The 23,124-nt window shown below is 39.3% G+C and overlaps 1 protein-coding gene across 1 annotated transcript in view; it reads left to right on the top strand.

Annotated features, from left to right (window-relative positions):
• Positions 1-23,124, top strand: part of MACROD2 (mono-ADP ribosylhydrolase 2) — a 1,996,248-nt gene that overhangs the window by 358,743 nt on the left and 1,614,381 nt on the right. The gene's annotated exons all lie outside the window — the stretch shown is intronic.

Below are 23,124 nucleotides of genomic sequence, written 5' to 3'. Positions count from 1 at the left end.
CATTTTACTATCTGTGTGATGTTGGGCAAATTAATTAATCTCTCTGGGTGTTAATAATAAGAAAGAAGATAGTAATTCTTAACTTGAAGGGTTTTGTGAAGACTTTATAAAATATTGGTGTAACTTCTCGCTTAGTCCCAGGACATAGAAGACATTCAATAAAGGATAATAAAGGTGCTAACAACAAATATCTCCCTTTTCAATTAGCTTGCTGTGGGACCTTGAGCAAGTCCCTTAGCCTTTTCAGGCCCATTTTTTTACATACAGAATGCAGATACTACACTAGCCACTTCTCAAAGAGTACCTCTGAGTGTCAAATTACAAATGTCTGTGAAAGGGGTTTGAAGAGGGGAGAGCAATGTAGTAATGTAAGATACAGCCTTCATTCCAGTTGCTAAGGCTGCTAATACCAGGCTCAAAGAAAATACCATCAATATTTGAAACCATTGTGTGGGGCATTCAATACTTTATTTGTCTTTCTTTTCCCCCCAGAAGTTTCCCTGGAATGTCCTAATGAGTTGCAAACCACAGCATAGCTCCTTGTGTCATTGAATTCTTGGAATGAGATGTCCATGAAGAATATTTTCACCACCTTGTCCTATCACTATTTAGAATTTGTCTCATTGCTATCACTCACGTAGAGCTAATGCAGACTTGGAGATTTTCCTTGGCTTTTTTCAACTCTGTACAGCCCTATTGGCTACAAAGGCCACTTCTTAAGAAAAGATAAATTGCCTTGAGGCCGTTTCCTCTCTCCTTTCTGATCTCAACCTGTTATTTTCACCTGAGGATCTTCCTAGGAGCCCAAGGAGAGTGTCAAATGCCAGCCAAGTTGCATTTGGCTAGAGTTGTCCACCTCTTATCATTTTGTTTTACTCAGTTGACCTTTTTTTTTTTTTTTTTGCCCTTAGTAAGATCTTTTATGTTTATAGATTTTTTGCAAGGAATATAGCTTTATTGTTTTATTAACTCACTTTTCCATTGATCTGTGTCACATATAAAGTGCCGTATCAAATATTGCTATAGCTTAGTAATTACCTTCAAGTCAATAAACTAACAGCTCTGTGATTGACCCAAAGCCTGGGCTCCGAGTGATTGCATTTTCTTATTTTCCAGTAGAATTAAGTATCACTCCATAATGTGCATTTACCAAGTGCAGGCTGTATGACAACTGTTCCTGCAGTGAAATAATTTTGTGTGCATTTCATATTTTGCATAGTGTATATAGTAGCGGTTCTCAAATTTAACATGCATGGGAATTACATGGAGGGTTTGTTGAAACACAGATTGCTGGGCCCCACCTCCAGAGTTTCCTATTCAGTAGCTCTCCAGTGGGGCCTGAAAATTTGCATTTCTAACCAGTTTCCAGGCCCTGCTGCTGCTGCAACATAGGACCCTTCCGTGGGTGCTAAGTCCCACTGCAGGATCCCCTCCAGGAGTAGGATACTCACTCCCAACTGCAAAGAATGCCAGCTGTGGTGGCCCCAGGCCCTCTCTGTCAGTTGCCCTCAGCTAATGGAAGCTGCCTTATTTGAGGCTACACTCCATGCTGTACTTGCAGCTTGAATAAAATGATAGGCCAGTACAGAGGTTATAAAGGCAATTCTTGCCTCAGTTCAGGATAACTGGAGGGCCATCTCAGCTCCAGAGTTCCTGTGGGATTGACTGGGTCCTTCATTGCAATTAGAGCACTGCCCAATTTTTCACTCTGCCTAATCTGGTTTTCTTTGCTCCCAAGAGCATTCTCTGATTAACCTTTATCTCAAAGTCAGCGTCCAGAGATTCTGGCCTGCAGCAGTGGATAATAAAATAACATTGTCTTTGTTAAGCACATATCTGACAGTAATTAAATATCCCAACTCATTCTTGTGTAGGAGCAGGCACAGGTTTATTGTGGTTTATTTGGTGATTCTCGAGGCCCGGGCTACCTAATTCACCATCAGAATCACCTCAGAGGGTAAGACCTAAGCTCCTGATTCTCTGATTCAGAGCTTTTATTAATTCTCCCTTAACTACTTTGTCTGCTCTGCCTCAGCATGCCAGTCCTTCCCCTTTTAGGAAAATTTTGTCAGTGTCTTTCCTTCTATTCATCGGCATTCTAGTTACAAAGGTTTTGCCACAATTTCCATTGTTCAACTCCATATTTGCTCCATTTCATCCACAATGAAATGTTTTTCAAGAAGCTCTTGAAATTCCATGTCTGTCAGAAATCAGGCTGTTTTGCTTCAGTGGGTTAGAAGTAGGATGACTCGCTCCTAATCCACCCTGTCTGAAATCCCAGATGTGCTTTTCTCCAGGCACTTTTACCAATAATAGTAATCACTAGTGCTAAGGCTTTGTATGTGCCAGACATTCATTTAAGCATGTTAGAAATATTAGCTCTTTTAATCCTTAGAGAACCCTGTGAAGAAGGTACTGTTATTCTTATTTTAGAAAAGTAGAAAGCAAAGCACAGAGAGGTTAAATAACTTACCAGGGTCATGTAACTAAGAAGCAGTGGGGCCACAATTCAAATCCAGGCAGGCTGGCTTCAGGATCTCTGGTCTTCAATGCATAGCATGCTCTAAATGTTCACACCGTACTTGTTCTCAGTTGACATTTATGTTGCTAGGTTGAAAATTTTTAACTGTAAAATATAACATAAAATTAGCCATTTAATTATTTTTCCACTTTTATTTAGATATAATTACCTATGACACTATATAAATTTAAAGTGCGTAACGTGATTCAATATATGTGTATATTGTGAAATAATCACCACAAAAATTTAGTTAACATCCATCACCTCATACAGTTACAATTTTCTTGTGATAACTTTTAAGATCTACTTTCTTAGCAACTTTCAAATATATGACTCAGTGTTATTAACTATAGTCACATATTTATTTTATAAGTGAAAATTTATATAATTTGACCACCTTCACCCATTACTCACTCCCCACCTCTGGCAACCAACAATGTGTTCTCTGTTTCTGTGTATTTGTTTGTTTAGATTCTACATATAAGAGAGATTATAAAATATTTGCTTCCAATACTTTTAGATTATATCCATGCAGTGTCTTTCACAGTATCTTAAAAGGATTTCCTGAAAGCTCGTTTATCTTCTGACTTATAACTCTACCAGTACAGGTCTATACTCTCTTATCTACAACTCCATAATCCAAAACCAAAACATATCTTGACCAGGACCTTTTTGGAAGCAAAGACTGGTCTAGACTAACATTAGGCTATTTAGTGTTTTTAAAAATCTTACTTAATATGACCATTCACACATTTTATAACAGAAATATTAATATGTTTGATTAGAGGGTGCTTTTTGAGGCCTCATGGGATGTTGTGTTATATATGGTACATAAACTGTATTTTCCTTGTAAAATTGAGGAGATTCTGAATCCTGAAATACATTGTTCCCAAGGATTTCAAGTTAGTGATTATTGACTTGGATTTTGATTTTTGAGATAGTTAAAGAAAAATAAAATTCCAATGAAAATATGCTAATTCTTCTGTTGGAGTACTTCTTAAAAGTTAAGTACTTAATATGACATTTTAACAATTTTTATTAAAGAATAGTTGTTGGCAGAAAAACCTTTGTGGATTCATGCTGAGTATATTGGGCAGAATTTTCCACTAGCTTTCTTATCACAGTAAAACAATGTACATTATAAAAATTAAGACAAAAGTAGTAGTAAGGAACAGTACTGTAGGTGTATTTCCTGTATAAATGTATTGGATCAGGAAATGGTGTGATTCTCCCTTTATTTAAGGACACATTATCTATCTCTCTTATCCTATCTAATAAAAGAGTAATATGCAAATTAACCATCACTTTGCTACACCCACAAGCCATGCCCACCAGCCAATCAGGAGCGAGTATGCAAATTAACCCCAACCAAAATGGCTGCAGCCACAGAGTGAGGAGGAGGCTTAGGTTTCCCCAGCAATGGAGGAAGCCAAGCTTTCCACACACCCTGGCGGGCCCAGGTCTTCACTCAAGGCTACAAAGTTTCAATTATAGAAGATAAATAAATCCCAGATACCAGGGCCTCCACTTGGTTTGCTGGGAGGCATGGGCAGCCTGCAAACCACCACAGGCTCCTTGCCCAGGCTGCCCCACTCCCCAAGGGAACCCCCATCCTGATCCGGGACACCCCTCAGGGCAAACCAGCTGGCCCCCACTCAAGCACCAGGCCTCTATCCTGTCTAATAAAAGAGTAATATGCAAATTGACTGTCACTCCAACACACAAGGTGGCTGCCCCTATGTGGTAAAAAATCCTGCCCCCATGTGGACACAAGATGGCTGCCACAAGATGGCCAGCAGGGGAGAGCAGATGGGAGGGACCAGGCCTGCAAGAGAGGGCAGTTGGGAGTGATCAAGCCTGCAGGGGAGGGCAGTTAGGGGTGACCAGGCTGGCAGAGGAGGGAAGTTGGGGGCAACCAGGCCTGCAGGGAAGGGCAGTTGTCAGGGACCCAGGCCTGTAGAGGAGAGCAGTTCGGGGGGACCCAGGCCTGCAGGGGAGAGCAGTTGGGGGGACCAGCCTGTAGGGGAGGGCAGTTAGGGCCAAACAGGCTGGCAGGGGAGCAGTTAGGCATCAATCAGGCTGGCAGAGGAGTGGTTAGGGGGTGATCAGGCTGGCAAGCAGAAGCGGTTAGGGGCAATCAGGAAGGCAGGCAGGTGAGCAGTTGGGAGCCAGCAGTCCTGGATTGTGAGAGGTCCCAGATTGGAGAGGGTGCAGGCTGGACTGAGGGACACCCTCCTCCCCCATGCACAAATTTTGTGCACCAGGCCTCTAGTGTTTATACTAAAACCCAGTGCTAAGATTTTCACCATAAAAATAAAAACCCACCTACTCGCATCCTCTGATAGCACTTGCTGCCTAGGCTGGTATCAAATTCAGTTGTTTAATTCACACTGATAAGATAAGAGAAAGACAGACTGACAGAGAGGCATCTGTTGCAACCATATAGATCCATGAACTAGATAGGGTTTGAAGCTCTGATAAAAATGATCATTCGTTTTTCAAAACCAAATTCTGGGGATAAAATGGAAAACACTTTGTTTGTTTTGGCACTGCACATGCTGTAACAGGATTGATCCTAAAAGATTAACAAGGCTTCTTATGCAGGGGTGACTCACAAATTTGTCAGGTATTCTCTTTCTCAGGAGGCATCTTGAGGATTTTCCAAACTTTAGTCTTAAAAACTTTCGGAATTTTGCAATAACTGAGTAATCTTACATTATTATTTATTTAGGTTTTTTTTTGTTGCCTTGCTTTTTATAAAAACTAAACTGTATAAGGCTGTCAAAAAGAAAAATCAATGTTTCAAAAAAATCCATAACTGCTAAAATAAAAAATGCACCTATTTTTGCTACTAAAATAGTATCAACAAACAAACAAACAAACAACTAACAAACAAAAACAAAACCCAATAACTAGAAATAAGCACACCATAATTTCAGGAACACTGCCTCAAGTTGAAACAGGAATTTGATGCACATTTGAGAGTATGCATTTATAGGAAAGTTGGGGTGAGGGAACCCACGATATTTTTACTGAATTTGGGATTAAGAATGTGTTCATGCTTTCTAAATGTAAGTAGCAAGAAGGAACACAACAGAAGTCCATACATGTATTTCCTATAATTCCTCATATTTACATGTCTTCTAACTCAGACTTTAGTCTTAGTTAGCAGGGACTTGCCTCATCACTTTTTTTAATTAAATGTATTTTTATTGATTTTATTTTATTTTTTTAAATATATTTTATTGATTTTTTACAGAGAGGAAGGGAGAGAGATAGAGAGTTAGAAACATCGATGAGAGAGAAACATCGATTAGCTGCCTCCTGCACACCCCCTACAGGGGATGTGCCCACAACCAAGGTACATGCCCTTGACCGGAATCGAACCTGGGACCCTTCAGTCCCCAGGCCGATGCTCTATCCACTGAGCCAAACCAGTTTTGGCTATTTTTATTGATTTTAGAGAGGAAGGGAGAGGGAGAGAGAGATAGAAACATCATTGATGAGAGAGAATCATTGATCAGCTGCCTCCTGCATGCCCCCTACTGGAGTTTGAGCCTGCAACCTGGGCATGTGCCCTAGACCGGAATAGAACCCAGGAACTTTTTGTCAGCAGGTGATGCTCTATCCACTGAGCCAAACCAGCTAGGGCCCTCATCACTCTTTGTAACTCCATGACCAATTTAGTGCCAAGTAAATAGAAAACTCTCCTTTATAAGCAAACAAAAATTGTGCTTTTTGTTCCTTTGTGCACACTGAATTTATGAACAAAATGATGATTCATAGTTTGAAATGTTTGGATTTTAACTTCTATCTTTGTTATTAATTTGTGCATTTATGATTAACAAAACCTTCAGGAAAATGAGAATAGAGGAAACATACCTCAATGTAATAAAAGTCATACATGACAAACCCACAGCCAACATCATATTCAATGGGCAAAAGTTATAAGCATTTCTCTTAAGATCAAGAACATGATAGGGATGTCTACTTTCACCACTCTTATTAAACACTAGAGGCCTGGTGCACAAAATTCCTGCACTCGGTAGGGGGGGGGTCCCTCAGCCCAGATTGCGAGAGGGTGCAGGCCAGGTCGAGGGACCCCACCGGTGCACGATTGGGGCCAGGGAGGGACACAGGAGGTTAGCCAGCTGGGGAGGGACTGTGGAGGGCTCCAGGGCATGTCCGGCCCATCTTGTTCAGTTCTGATTGGCCAGACCCCAGCTTCAAGCTAACCTACTGGTCAGAGCATCTGCCCCCTGGTGATCAGTATATGTCATAGCGACTGGTTGACTGGTCGACTGTCTGCCCCCTGGTGATCAGTGCACATCATAGCGAGTGGTTGAGCAGCCTTAGCATATCATTAACATATTACACTTTGATTGGTTGAATGGCTGACCAGACGACTGGACATTTAGCATATTAGGCTTTTATTATATAGGATAGTACTGGAAGTCCCAGTCATAGCAATCAAACAAGAAGAAATAAAATTTCCTCCCAATTGGGGAGGAAGTAAAACTGACACTATTCACAGATGACATGATATTGTACATAGAAAACCCTAAAGACTCCACCAAAAGTCTAATAGATCTAATAAATGAATTTGGCAAAGTAGCAAGATACAAAATTATTATCTAGAAATCAGTGGTATTTCTATACACCAATAATGAACTATCAGAAAGAGAAACTAAGAAAACAATTTAATTCACTATTGCAACAACAAACAAAATAAGGTACCTAGGAATAAGTTTAACGAAGGAGGCAAAAGACTTGTACTCAGAAAACTATAGGACACTGAAGAAAGAAATTGAGGAAGATACAAATAAATGGAAGCATAACAATGTTCGTGTTCATGGATTAGAAAAATTTACATCACTAAAATGTCCAAAGTAATCTATAGATTCAGCAAAATTCCTATTAAAATACAAATGGCATATTTCACAGATCTAGAACAAATATTCCAAAAATTTATATGGACCCGAAAAAGACCCTGCATAGCCTCAGTAATCTGAGAAAGAACAAAGTTGGAGGTACCACAATACCTAACGCCAAACTATACTACAAGGTCATTGTAATCAAAACAGTCTGGTACTGGCATAAGAACAGGCATATATAGATCAATGGAACAGAAAATAGTCCAGAAATCAATCCATGCCTGTATGGTAAATTAATATTTGACAAAGGAAGCAAGAACAAACAATGGGGAAAAGACATTTTCTTTAATAAATGATGGGAAAATTGAACAGGTACATGCAAAAAATATGAAACTAGACCATCAACTTACACCATACACAAGAATAAACTCAAAATGGATAAAATACTTAAATGTAAGTTGCAAAACCATGAAAATCATAAAAGAAAACATAGGCAGTAAAATCTCAGACATCTCTCATAGCAATATTTTTGCCTATATTTTGCCTAGGGCAAGGGAAATATAGGAGAAAATAAACAAATGGGACTATATCAAACTAAAAAGCTTTGCACAGCAAAATAAACCATCAACAAAATGAAAAGGGAACCCACTGTATGGGAGAACATATTCACCAATGCCAATGATACATCAGATAAGGGGTTAATATCCAAAATATATAAAGAACTTATATAACTCAACACCAAAAAGACAAACAATCCAATTAAAAATGGGTGAAGGACCTGAATAAACACTTCTCCAAAGAGGACATACAGATGGTAAATAGACATATGAAAAATGTTCAAAGTCATTAATCATCAGAGAAATACAAATTAAAACCACAATTAGATATCACCTCATACCTGCAAGAATGGCTACCATCAACAAATCAACAAACTACAAGTGCTGGCAAAGATAAGGAAAAAAGGGAATCCTAGTGCACTATTGGTGGGAATGTAGATTCTTGCAACCACTGTGGAAAACAGTATGTTGTTTTCTCAAAAAATTAAAGATGGAACTGCTTTTTGACCCAGCAATCCCACTTCTGGGACTGTCCTAAGAATCCTGAACCACCACTTCAAAAGCACATATGTACCTCTATGTTCATAGTAGCACTAGAGGCCCAGTGCAAAAAATTCGTGCACGGAGGGGGGTTGTCCCTCAGCCCAGCCTGTACCCTCTCCAATATGGGAACCCTTGAGGGATGTCCGACTGCCCGTTTAGGCCTGATCCCTGATCCCGTGGGATCAGGCCTAAACGGGCAGTCGGACTCCCTCTCACAATCCAAGATTGCTGGCTCCCAACTGCTTGCCTGCCTGCCTTCCTGATTGCCCCTAACCGCTTCTGCCTGCCAGCCTATCACCCACTAACCACTCTGCTGCCAGCCTGTTTGCCCCCAACTTCCCTCCTCTGCCGACCTGGTCACCCCTAACTGCCCTCTCCTGCAGGGTTGATCACCTCCAACTACCCTCCCTTGCAGGCTTGGTCCCTCTCAACTGCCCTCCCTTGCAGGCCGGGTGCCTCCCAACTGCCCTCTCCTGCTGGCCATCTTGTGGTGGCCATCTTGTGTCCACATGGGGGCAGGATCTTTGACCACATGGGGGCAGCTATATTGTGTGTTGCAGTGATGATCAATCTGCATATTACTCTTTTATTAGATAGGATAGAGGCCTGGTACAGGGGTGGGGGCCAGCTGGTTTGCCCTGAAGGGCATCCCGGATCAGGGTGGGGTTCCCTTGGGGCGTGGGACGGCCTGAGAGAGGGGCCTGTGGTGGTTTGCAGGCCGGCCACGCCCCCTGGCAACCCAAGCAAGGCCCTGGTATCTGGGATTTATTTTCCTTCTACAATTGAAACTTTGTAGCCTGGAGTGGAGCCAAGCCTGGGGCTCCCTCCGAGGCAGGCAGCCATTTGTGTTGGGGTTATAATTGAAACTTTGTTGCCTTAAGCGGGTGGGCCCGGCCAGGGTGTGCGGAAAGCTTTGTTTCCCCTGTTGCCGGTGGCAACCCTGGCCTGCTCTCTCAAGCTCCATTCTGCCGCCATTTGTTTGAATTTGTTTACCTTCTATAATTGAAACTTTGTAGCTTGAGTGGAGGCTTAGGCCTGGCCAGGGCAGGTGGAAAGCTTGGCTTCCTCTGTTACCTAGGAAACCTTACTCTCTGTGGCTGTAGCCATCTTGGTTTGGGTTAATTTTTATACTCGCTCTGATTGGATGGTGAGTGTGGCTTGTGGGTGTGGCTTGTGGGTGTGTCGGAGGTATGATCAATTTGCATATTTGTCTATTATTAGATAGGATTATTTACAATAGCCAAGATCTGGAAATAGCCCAAGTGCCCATCAGTAGAGTAGTCAAAAAAGATGTGGTACATCTACACAGTGAAATACTACACAGATGTTAAAAAAAGGGAATCTTACCTTTTTATGAGAGCATGGATGGACCTAGAGATTATTATGCTAAATAACATAAGCCAGTCAGAGAAAGACAAATACCATATGATCTCAGTTATATGTGGAATCTAATGAACAAAATAAACTGATGAACAAAATAGAACCAGAGGCATGGATACATGGAACAGACTGACAGACAGTAGAGGGGAGATGGGTTGGGAGGACTGGATGAAAGGAGGTGCAGAACATATAGGCATAACCCATAGACACAGACAGCAGTATGGCGATGGTCAGAAAGAAGAAGGGGCAGAGGCTGGGTGGAGATGGGTAAAGGAAGGTAGGAAATGGGGACTTATGTAATAGTGTCAACAATAAAAAGAGAGTAAAAAGGCAAACACAGACAGGGAGAAGATATTCTATATATATAATTTTCTTTACTATATATATAGTAAAGGGACTCATATCTACAATATATAAAGAACTCCTAGAAAAACAAATTTGTGCTAGGTACTTAAGCTCAACTTCAAGAGACTGGCCATTTGAGAGGACTGGTAAAGCTAGCCATATATTCCAATAAGTGGAAAAACTTTATATTTGTAAAGCCCTAAAAATGACATGACTTTGGCTATTAAAATCAGTTTCTTAACTTGTCACAGTACATTTAAATACAATGGCTCATGAAATATTATAATTTGTAATTCAGAAATTATTATTGGTTAGAGAAACTGGTGACTTTGTCCTCTCAAAACACTTCAAAAATGCTATATATTGGCTACAGAGAAGGATCCTTGAATTAAGGTGTGTTAAAAAAGATAAAAATGAGGCTATTAGAAATAAAAACTAACTTTTCATTAAGTTCAACCTTTATCTATTAAAGTAGTAATCTAAAATTATGGCCTCCAGTTCCTGTGTGTATCTAATAAAGAAATTTAATGAGATAGTTCCATTAAATTTTTTACCATGGTTTTACAATTTTAACATATTGACATTCTTTGTAAATATACATACAAGTCTCTTATAATTTCATACTTTGTTCATATTAACTATTTGTTTCTTTAATTTTCATGATTTCAATACTTTACTCATTTGCTAATCCTATTGGAAATCTGGCCTTGCATTAACAGAAGGTTTAAAATGCCAAAACATTTTGGTAAATAAAAACATCCATTGTATTTCTGACATTATTTAACACTGATGAATACAGTCCAATTGATACTTCTAGGATTCAAATCCATAAAAATCAGAGATTTTAGGTCAGGAACATTTTAATCGATAAGAAAGCCATTGGAAAATGAATTTTTGATTGTCAGGCAACAAACAAGAACTGATGTCATTTTAAATTTTTCTAGAGCTACCTTTCACTTGATTTAAAATTGAATAAAATAAAATTGTGTTTGAGACAACTGTGTGGAAAAGCAGGCTTTTAACATTTTATAATTTGTGCCAACCATAATTGGCACCGGGGGAAAAGTGAACTAACGTTGTCCTAATATAAAGACAAATGTTTTGTTTCCATGTGAAAGAAGAAAGGTTTGTGGTGTCCCCTGGTGTGGATAATCATTGGAGAGAAGTCTACTGCCAGTCTACATTCTACTGCAGTTGATTTTTAGATATGGAGATAAACAGGAAATGTCATGAGTGATGTGACCATCTGTCAAGTGAAAAGAGAGCCAGAGCAAGTGGACGGAACCTGCACACAGCAAGGCAAATGCTTTGCGGGGCCAGCATATAATGTTTACTTCACATACTTGCAGTTCTTGTGCAGTTAAGTTCATTGTAGCTCTTGTCACGATTGTGGGGATTTTTTGCTAAGTGAATTTAAATAACATATCATGGACTTCACTTCTTTAGGCATTTTCTTTTGAAATCCCTAGGTGTTCTTCCCTAGCCAAGAAGCCTGTTTTCACAGTAATTATAAGTTGGGAATGCAGGTAAGAGGAAGGAAGAAACACAAAAGGGTGCTTTCTGTAATCCCACCCCTCTGCTCTGTTCAAAGGTGTCAAAAAGAAATCAGGGATTGTTAAAACTCATACTGAGGGATTTATAGAAGCCATCAAATTGGTGACAAGTTACAATGAAAACTTTTCTTTGTAAATGCTTTCAGCTAACAGTATGACATCTCATCTTAGTAATCAGTGGAGAAAAAGTTCTTTCAGGAAAGTAAAGTGTATTCTAAAGTGGATTTTTTTTTTTTTTAGATGGGAATATAGTAATCATTTAAATAAAGCTCTAGGAGTAAAATGATCCATCTATCATTTTAGTTATACATGTTATATACATTTTTATTGAAATGTGGATAGCTATACCTTTATCAAATTACAGTTTTATTATTTCATTGCTGTTTACATGAACTTCCATTAACTCTGTTGTGATCCATAGTTAAAATAGGCCACAAAAATCACTTTCATCATTTCACAATTTTAACATATGCATCAACATAGGGCTATCCTGTTCCTTTAATGGATCAGTTTAATCCTTAGTAATGTAACCCTTTAAAGTCTACATGTCAAAGATAGCATTTTAACTTGAAAAAAGTAAACATAAAAGAACTTTAAAGTCTTTAGTATCTGTTTCCTTTACTGATTTTAATGGGCTTCCGAAGCAATTAAGGGCAGTGGGTGGCCTCTTACTGACAGGAGCCAACTTTTAATTGTATGTGTTTCTTTTTTCATATTGGTCTCTTACCTGGGACATACTTGCTCACTTTTAAAATTATATGTGGTAAATTAGTTTACTGAAATGCTAAGTAATAGGATATTCCTTTTCAGCACTCAATATGAAAATCTGCCCTTTACAAAGTTCCAATGATTTTAAAACATAGACACATACCTGCATTTATGCTCAGACACACACAACTTATACATCAAAGAACTTGTAAAGGTGTATGTGTCTTACACTAATGATTGTATTACCTGCACATTATTAATATTTCAGAGCACACATGATTTACTTACTAGTAGCCCTGCACATGAATCTGTGCACCAGTAGCTTGCCAGTAGCTCGCTGCCACCCTCCAGTAGCTCTCCACCCGCTGCCCCGCCCTCCTGTAGCTTCCCCCGCTCCCCTCCTTGCCCCCCCTCATAGCTTGCTGCTCTGCCCCCTCCTGTAGCTCTCCACCGCCCACTTGTAGCTCGCTGCCCCACCCTCCTGCTGATCCGTGATCTGGTCATTATGCAGTCGGTCATTATGCTTCAGGCGTAAGGACCATTTGCATATTACATCTTTATTATATAGGATATATTCATGCATATTTACTATAGGCCTCCTAGTACATAGCGAACAGAGCTTAATTTTGTTAGGCAACTAGTATGTGCCAGGCCCTTTGCTAAATGCATTCAATTCCACATATAGCTTACTCTTTACCATAACCCTAACATATGCATTTTTTAAAAAACTCTATTTACTAGCTGAGGACAATGACAAACACAGAATGACTTACTCAAGGACATATTCTTAGAAAGTGGTGGCTTAATGATTGATAGTCTCATCTGTCTGTCTCTAGGTAGAGCCATGACATGTAATAGCAAGCAATAAATTCATTGTTTGTAGAATTCATTGTTTCTTAAAATACTACTGTGCTGATGATAGATTTATTTCCATTGAATTCTGCCATATTCTTCACCCCAGATTCTTCTTTCTTTTGTTTGGTGGCTCTTCTCACTTGTCTTTTTCTGAAGGGCCGAAGAGAGACCAAGGCATGGCATGAGGGTATGGCTCTGGGTGAGATCACCAGGAAAGTCTAGAGCAAAATAAGGTTGAGAATAAAAACCAAGGAAATATGTGATCAAATCAATGCTCTGGGGGCGTTATCCTGACTGTAGATAAACTCTATTGAGGAAAAATATAGCAATTAATCGCCACCAGGATTCTTCTGTCATCTGTGGCTTCAGAAGTCATGCCCCTTCTCCCAGGGAAGTTTTAGCTTTGTCTTTTGCTTATGGCATCATCATTTATCATACTTTCCCTGAAACTATTTTTGTGATCTTTTGGAGTTGTGAATTCTCTGAGTTTGTGAGCTACTCTGTTAAGTAGAACTGTCCGTGACGCAAATACTATTATTTGTGTTCTGCAGAGGAAAATGAGACAAAATGGTCAAATGCTTGCAAAGTAACTCAGCTACTCAAAGAACCGGCAGAGACAAGCTATGTATAAGTAGGTATCTATAAGCCCAGAACTCTTTCTATTAAACTTATAATTGCCCTTTAATGAGGTTAAACTTTGTTCTTGTTTTTCTCAATAGAAGATACTATTGAATATTGATTAATTAATATAATCAACTTCTAAATCCCCTTACGGTTATTCTCTAGGATATTGCACCAAAGTGAATTTTTCAGATAAGAGTTGCTCTCTCTCTTAAATGCCTTTTAATCTCTTTTCATTTTAAGTATATTCAGTGGAAGTCCTAGAAAAGTATATGTCTCACTTCTCTATTTAATATACAACAATGACAAAAAGTTAACCATTTCTTGATGACTTTGGGATAACATGAAGACCATCTGCTACACTTGGACTGGTTATTTTACAAGGACTGTTTGCTTGTCCATTAGATATATCTAGATTGGGATGCTGCCTGAGTGAATTCTTAACATCTGCATTTTATGATGGGACAGCCTCCGTCCTTGAAGCAAAACTGCCTCAATTTTTGATACAAAAGTGTTCTTTGTGTCATTCTTTAGCAGCTCCTGTCTCCATTTTAATTTGCTGTTCCTAATCAGCCTAGCATTGGGAAACCAATCTCATGGCTCAAGGAACTAGAGCTTTACCAAGAGTAAATAGTTTATGAATGAGGGAGGCCCTGGGTTGCTCTCCATGATTGCAGGTTAGTGTATGGCTTTAGTAATATAAGCACTGTGCTGGAGCTGTATTTGGACAAATTTTTTGTTGTTGTCTAGGTTCTAGATATTTAAATTTGTCAGAAAAGTAGCCTGTATTTAAATGAATTGCGACTAAACATTTTGTTTTGTTTTTGTCTGGAAGTAACTCTTCTCAGGAAAACATGGATTATCATTATTTCTTCCCTCCTCTTAATTTAGGTGCAATTCACATAATATACCTTTAACCATTTTAAAGTATACATTCAGCTGTATTTAGTGTAATTATAATGTTGTAAAACCTCCATCTTTGGTTTAAAATCTTTCACCATCCCAGCGAATTACCCCATACCTGTTTAAGTATTCACCCCCTATTTTCTTCTTCCTTCCTCCCCTGGCTACCTCTAATCTTATTATTGTATCTATGGATTTATCTGTTCTGGATATTTCATATAAATGAATAATACATTTTGGTCCTTTTGTGTCTTGCTTCTCTCACTTACTGTAAAGTTTTGAGGTTCATTCAAGTTGTGGTATATATCAGCACTTCATTCCTCTTTATGGTGGAAGAAGAATATTCTGATGTGTGTCACAATTTGTGTATTTATTCTCCCCCCGCCCCCTTTTCTTTAATCCTCACCCAAGGACATTTTTCATTGATTGTTCAGAGAGAGAAGTGGCGGGGGGGGGGGGGGGGGGGGGGGGGGGGAGAGAGAGAAACAGGGAAACATGGATGAGTTGCCCCAACCCAGATAGTACTTCAACCTAGATATGTGTCCTGACCAGGAATTAAAATCCGCCACCTTTTTGGTTGCTCCAACCAACCAACTGAGCCACCCAGCTGGATTCATTGATTTTTTGATGTTATATTTGGATTGTTTCTACCTTTTGGCTATTATGAATAAGGCTGTCATAAACATTTGCGTACAAGTTTCTGTGTGGATATATGTTTTAATTTCTCTTGGGTATATGCATGGGGTAGGTTTCTGAGTCATATGGTCATTGTATGTTTTAACTTTAAAAATATATTTTTTATTGATTTCAGAGAGAAAGGGAGAGGGAGAGAGATTAAAACATCAATGATAAGAGACAATCATTGATTGGTTGCCTCCTGAACACTCTCCTACACTGGGGATCGAGCTCGCAACCCATGCATGTGCCCTGGCCGGGAATTGAATCATGACCTTCTGGTTCATAGGTCGATGTTCAACCACTGAGCCATGCTCGCTGGGCTGTTTTTACTTTTTTATATCATGCTTTGGTATCAGAGTAAAGCTGACCTTATAGAATGTGTTAGGAAATGTTACTTCCCATTCCACTTCTTGAAAGAGATTGAGATAATTGGTGTTAATTCTTCTTTAACTGTAAATATTGGTAGAATTTACCGGTGAAAAACCATTTGGTCTTGGATTTTTCTTTGTTGGGAGTTTTTGGTTACTGATTCAATCTATATATATATATATATATATATATATATATATATCTATATATATATATATAAGCCTAAGCGACCAGATGACTGGACAACCGGACAACCAGCTGGTAGTTATGATGCGTACTGACCACCAGGGGGCAGACACTCAACACAAGAGCTGCCCTCTGGTGGTCAGTGCGCTCCCTCTGTCAGCTGACACATGGGCACCAGACGCCGGGCTCACAGCTGGCAAGCGCAGCTGTTGTGGCATAAACCTCTCCTGTGGACACACTCCCTGCACACTCGGGTGGTGGCAGCAGGCCCAGCAGGGTCACGATGAGCAGGAGTGGCACTGCACCCAGCCTGGGCTCAGGCTCCTCCCCGGCCACCTGCCACTTCGCACACTACTTCGTGCTGTGTGGGATTGACACGGACAGCGGACTAGAGCCCAACTAGCTGGTGGGTAAGGCTGGGCTGCGGCAGTGCGAAGGTCCACTGATCCCCAGAGGCCAGGCCGAGGGACCCCACTGGTGCACAAATCTGTGCACTGGGCTTCTAGTGGTATCTTTACTTTTGGTTCTCTGTATTCAAATGAGTTAGGTTCCATAAAGTCACTGCAAACACTGAATTAGAGAATACTGAGCCACAGGCTGCTAGGGGAATACAGGGTTAGGATTCTGTGAGCCTCTGTATACATTTTTGTCCATCACTCATCACATAATCTTGTTTTATGTGTGCTTTTCTTTAAAGACACCTTATTTAATGTTTATTTATTTTTTTATCTTTATTGTTGAAAATATTACAGATCTCCCTTTTTCCCCCCCATTGACCTCTTCGCTCCTGCTTCCACACCTTCCCTAGGCCTTTGTGCAATATTGTTTGTCCATGGACTATGCATATCTATAATAATGAAAACATAATATGCTAATTAGACCAGATGTCCTTCTGGACGACCTTCAGGACAAAGCCAGGGTTGCAAGGGAAGCCCAGGTCCCAGGTGTTTGCTGGTGACTGGAGGGAAGCCCAGATCCCAGGTGTCGGAGGGAAGCCCAGGTTCCAGGTGCCAGAAGGAAGCTGGTGCTGGTGGCCGGGGAAAGGAAGGCCTATTCTTGCACGTATTTCGTGCATTGGACCTCTAGTATGCATATAAGCTCTTTGGTTAAACTCTTCCCACCAACACCTCCTTCCCTCTGAAATGCATCAGTCTGTTGCATATTTCAGTGTCGCTTGATCTGTTTTGTTCATCAGTTTATTTTGTTCATTAGATTCCGCATATAAGTGAAATCATATGATACTTGTCTTCCTCTGACTGGCTTATTTTGCTTAGCATAATACTCTCCAGGTCCCTTTATGCTGTCTCAAAGGATAACAGATCCTTCTTTCTTACAGCTACATAGCATTCCATTGTGTAAATGTACCATAGGTTTTTAATCCATTTACCACTATTTATTTCGTATAAACAATTAATTAGGTACAGTATTCTCTTTTAATAATAAAATGCTAGGCCACAGAGGTTAACATTTTTCTGACCCTGTGTAACATTATTATAAATTTATTTGGCTTTTAGCCTCAGAATGATGTTTTTCACAATGGTTTTTGTTATTGGTTGTCATCTCATTAATTTATGAATTTAGCTGCTTTTCCATATTTTCTTAGCTTCATTACACATTCCAGATGTTATTTTATTTTTTAAAAATTTTTTATTGATTAAGGTATTACATATGTGTCCTTATCCCTCCATTAACCCCCCGAGCCCTCCCCCCGACACTCATGTCCTCACACCCCTGTTGTCTGTGTCCATTGGTTAGGCTTATATGCATGCATACAAGTCCTTTGGTTGATCTCTCCCCTTACCCCCACCATCCCCTACCTTCCCTCTGAGGTTTAATGGTCTGATCAATGTTTCTCTGTCTCTTGATGTATTGGTGTGTTTTTGTTCATCAGTTTATGTTGTTCATTATCTTCCATAAATGAGTGAGATCATGTGATATTTTTCTTTCTCTGCCTGGCTTATTTCACTTAGCACAATGCTCTCCAGTTCCATCCATGCTGTTGCAAATGGTAAGAACTCCTTCTTTTTACCACAGCATAGTATTCCATTGTGTAGATGTACCACAGTTTTTTAATCCAGTCATCTGCTGATGGGCACTTAGGCTGTTTTCAAATCTTAGCTATGATGAATTGTGCTGCTATGAACATAGGGGTGCATATATCCTTTCTGATTGGTGTTTCTAGCTTCTTGGGATATATTCCTAGAAGTGGGATCGCAGGGTCAAATGGGAGTTCTATTTTTAGTTTTTTGAGGAAACTCCATACTGTTCTCCACAGAGGCTGCAACAGTCTGCATTCCCACCAGCAGTGCAAAAGGGTTCCGTTTCTCCGCATCCTCACCAACACTTGTCATTTGTTGATTTGTTGATGATAGCCATTCTGACAGGTGTGAGATGATACCACATTGCATTGTCATTTTGATTTGCATCTCTCATATAATTAGTGACTTTGAGCATGTTTTCATATGTCTCTTGGCCTTCCTTCTGTCTTATTTTGAAAAGTATCTATTTAGGTCCTTTGCCCATTTTTTGATTGGATTGTTTATCTTCCTTTTGTTAAGTTGTATAACTTCCCTGTAAATGTTGGAGATTAAACCCTTATCAGTGATAACATTGGCAAATATATTCTCCCATGCAGTGGGCTTTCTTGTTGTTTTGTTGATGGTTTCCTTTGCTGTGCAAAAGCTTTTTATTTTGATGTAGTCCCATTTGTTTATTTTCTCTTTAGTTTCCATTGCCCTAGGAGTGGTATCTGTGAAGAAATTGCTTCGGCATATGTCTGAGGTTTTGCTGCCTGTGGATTCCTCTAGTAATTTTATGGTTTCCTCTCTTATGTTTAAGTCCTTTATCCATTTTGAGTTTATTTTTTTGTATGGTGTAAGTTGGTGATCTAGTTTCATTTTTTTTGCATGTATCTGTCCAGTTTTCCCAACACCATTTATTGAAGAGATTGTCTTGACTCCATTGTATGCTCTTGCCTACTTTGTCAAATATTAATTGGGCATAGTGGTTTGGGTCAATTTCTGGGTTCTCTATTCTATTCCATTGATCTATATGTCTGTTCTTGTGCCAGTAACAGGCTGTTTTAAGAACAGTGGCTTTGTAATACAGCTTGATATCTGGTATTGAGATCCCACTTAGTTTGTTCTTCTTTTTCAGGATTGCTGCAGCTATTCAGGGTCTTTTTTTATTCCAGATGAATTTTTGGAATGTTCGTTCTAGGTCTGTGAAATATGCCATTGGTATTTTAACGGGGATTGCATTGAATCTATAGATTGCTTTGGGTAGTATGGACATTTTGATGATGTTGATTCTACCAATCCATGAACACGGTATGTTCTTCCATCTGTTTATGTCTTCCTCTATCTCTTTTTTCAGTGTCATGTAGTTTTTCGCATATAGGTCTTTTACCTCCTTAGTTAAGTTTATTCCAAGGTATCTTAATTTTTTTGGTGTGATGGTAAATGGGATTGTTTTTTTAGTCTCTCTTTCTGTAAGTTCACTACTAGTGTAAAGAAATGCCATAGATTTGTTGGCATTGATTTTGTATCCTGCTACATTGCCGAATTCATTTATTAAGTCTAATAATTTTTTGATGGAGGCTTTAGTGTTTTCTATGTACAGTATCATGTCATTTGTGAATAAGTACAGTTTTACTTCTTCTTTTCCAATTTGGATGCCTTTTATTTCTTCTTGTTGTCTGATCGCAATGGCTAGTACTTCCAGTACTATGTTGAACAAGAGTGGTGAGAGTGGGCATGCCTGTTTTGTTTCTGTTCTTAGGGGAAAGGTTTTAGTTTTTGTCCATTGAGTATGATGTTGGCTGTGGGTTTGTCATATATGGCTTTTATTATGTTGAGGTATGATCCTTCTATTCCTACCTTGCTGAGTTTTTTTTTTTTTTTATCAAGAAAGGGTGTTGGATTTTGTCAAATACTTTTTCTGCAACAATTGATATGACTATGTGATTTTTATCTCTCAGTTTGTTTATGTGATGTATCACATTTATTGATTTGTGGATATTGTACCATCCTTGCATTCCTGGGATAAATTCTACTTGGTCATGGTGTATGATCTTTCTGATGTATTGCTGGATCTGATTTGCTAGAATTTTGGCATCTATGTTCATGAGGGATATTGACCTATAATTCTCTTTCATTGTGTTGTCTTTATCTGGTTTTGGTATTAGGGTAATTCTGGCTTCATAGAATGAGCTTGGAAGTGTTCCTTCCTCTTGAAATTTTGAAATAGTCTGAGGAGGATAGGTTTTAGTTCTTCCTTGAATGTTTGGTATAACTCCCCTGTGAAGCTGTCTGGCCCCGGGCTTTTGGTTGCTGGGAACTTTTTGATGACTGCTTCAATTTCTTCCATAGTTACTGGCCTATTGAGATTTTTAGAATCTTCCTGATTGAGTTTTGGAAGGTTGTATTTTTCTGGGAATATGTCCATTTCCACCAGGTTGTCTAGTTTGTTGGAGTAAAGTTGTTCATAGTATTTTTTAACAATCCTTTGTATTTCTGTGGGGTCTGTTGTTATTTCGCCACTTTCATTTCTGATTTTGTTTATTTGGGTCTTCTCTCTTTGTTTCTTGGTGAGCCTCGCTAGAGGTTCATCAATCTTGTTTATCCTTTCAAAGAACCAGCTCTTGGTTTTATTGATCTTTTGTATTGTTTTTTTGTTTTTTTTTTTTTTTGGTCTCTCTGTCATTTATTTCTGCTCTGATCTTTATTATCTCCTTCCTTCTGCTCACTCTAGGCTTTTCTTGTTGCTCTCTTTCTAATCCTTTGAGTTGTAGAGTTAGATGTTTTACTACTATTTTTTCTTGTTTTTTTTGAGGTAGGCCTGTAGAGCTATAAACTTCTCTCTCAGGACTGTTTTCATTGTGTCCCATAGATTTTCGATTGTTGTGTTTTTATTGTCATTAGTTTCTAGGATGTTTTTAATTTCTTCTTTGATCTCATTGATAACCCAATCATTATTTAATAACATGCTATTCAGCTTCCAAGTGTTTGAGTTTTTTGGATTGTTTTTATTGTAGTTTATTTCTAATATTATGTCATTGTGGTCTGAGAAGATAATTGGTATGATTTCAATCTTCTTGAATTTGGGGAGACTTTGCTTGTGACCAAATATGTAATCTATTTTTGAAAATGTTCCATGTGCACTTGAGAAGAACATATATTTTGTGGCTTTGGGGTGAAATGTTCTGAAGATGTCAATTAAGTCCATCTGATCTAGTGAGTCATTTAGGATTGCTGTTTCTTTGCTGATTTTTTGTCTAGCGGATTTATCCAGTGATGTCAGTGGTGTATTAAAGTCCCCTACTGTGATTGTATTGTTGTTGATCTCTCCCTTGATATCTTCCAGGAGTTTTTTTTTTATGTATTTGGGTGCTCCTGCATTGGGTGTATATATGTTTATCAGGGCTATATCCTCTTGTTGTATTGATCCCTTTAGTATTATGAAGTGGCCTTCCTTATCTCTTGTTATGGCCTTCACTTTGAGGTCTATTCTGTCAGATATAAGTATTGCTACCCCAGCTTTTCTTTTCATTTCCATTTGCCTGAAAGATATTTTTCCATCCCTTCACTTTCAGTCTGTGCGAGTCCCTTGTTCTGAGGTGGGGCTCTTGTAGACAGCATATGTATGGGTCGTGTTCTTTTTATCCATTCAGCCACTTGATGTCTTTTGATTGGAACATTTAGTCCATTTACATTTAAAGTTATTATTGAAAGGTACTTGTTTGTAGTCATTTCTATTTTTGTGACTGTGTTCCTTCTTACCTTTTTATTTCTTCTTTTTATAGCATTCCCTTTAGCATTTCTTGCATTGCTGGCTTGGTAGTGATAAACTCCCTTAGCCTTATTTTTGTCTGAGAAGCTCCTGATTTCCCCTTCAATTTTGATTGATAGTTTTGCTGGATAGAGTATTCTTGGATTCAATCCTTTGCTTTGCAACGCTTTGTATACCTCCTTCTATTTCCTTCTAGCTTGATGTGTTTCTGTTGAGAAATCATTTGATAATCTGATGGGGGATCCTTTGTAGGTAACTCTCTGTCTCTCTCGTGCAGCCTTTAAGATTCTCTCTTTGTAATTAACATTTGACATTGTGATTATGACATGTCTTGGTGTGGGTCTTTTGGGATTCATCTTGCTTGGGACTCTGTACTTGTGTAACTTTTTTCTTCCCCATATCTGGGAAGTTTTCTGTCATTATTTCTTCAAATAGATTTTCTAATCCTTGCTGCTCTTCTTGTCCTTCTGGCAGCCCTATTATAGGTATGTTACTTCGTTTCATGTTGTTCCAAAGTTTCCTTCAGCTCTCCTCCTGCTTTTTCAACAGTTGCTATTCAGATTGAGCTTGTTTCTCTACCTTATCTTCTAACTCACTAATTTGGTCCTCTGCTTCTTCTAGTCTACTGTTGAAACCTTCCATGTGTTTTTGATTGTAGCTATATCACTTTTCATTTCTTCCTGATTCTTGCATAGGTTGTTGATTTTCTCATTCATTCAGTATATGAATTGTATAACCATTATTCTGAATTCTTTTTCTGTCATATTGCATGCTTCAATTTCCTAATTTCCTTTCTTGGCAACTCCTTATTTTCTTTCCTCTGGGGATTGTGTCATCTCTCCCCATCACCAGAAGGTTCAAACGTCGAGTTGCATGGGCCTGGGCCATGTGCAGTGGGAGCTTCGCACCACCTGAGTGTCACTGAAGAGCTCCGACACTAAGATGTGTGGCTGTCATGGGTTGGTGGGATCCAGGCTCGCCCAGAATCAGTGTCACCAGTGCTCAGTGTGGCCTCATGTGCGCACCTAGAATCAGGGACCCCGCCTGCACTGTGCTGAAACAGAGCCCCGCAGGCGTGTGCTGAAAACCAGAGGCCCCTAGTGCATGCCAGGAGTCAGAGTTTCCCTGTGCCTGCACCAAGAGTCAAGTATCAGAGTCTCTGTTGCTTGGTGCAGCCTTGCACTGAGAATCAGGGTCCCTGTGTGCGCATGCACCAAGAATTGGAGTCACTGGCTCTTAGT

The sequence above is a fragment of the Eptesicus fuscus genome, chromosome 12 (genome assembly GCF_027574615.1).
Source record: "Eptesicus fuscus isolate TK198812 chromosome 12, DD_ASM_mEF_20220401, whole genome shotgun sequence".
In the NCBI taxonomy this organism is placed as follows: domain Eukaryota; kingdom Metazoa; phylum Chordata; class Mammalia; order Chiroptera; family Vespertilionidae; genus Eptesicus; species Eptesicus fuscus.
The sequence above is the reverse complement of the archived record's forward strand: the minus strand, read 5'-3'. Positions and strand labels throughout refer to the sequence as shown.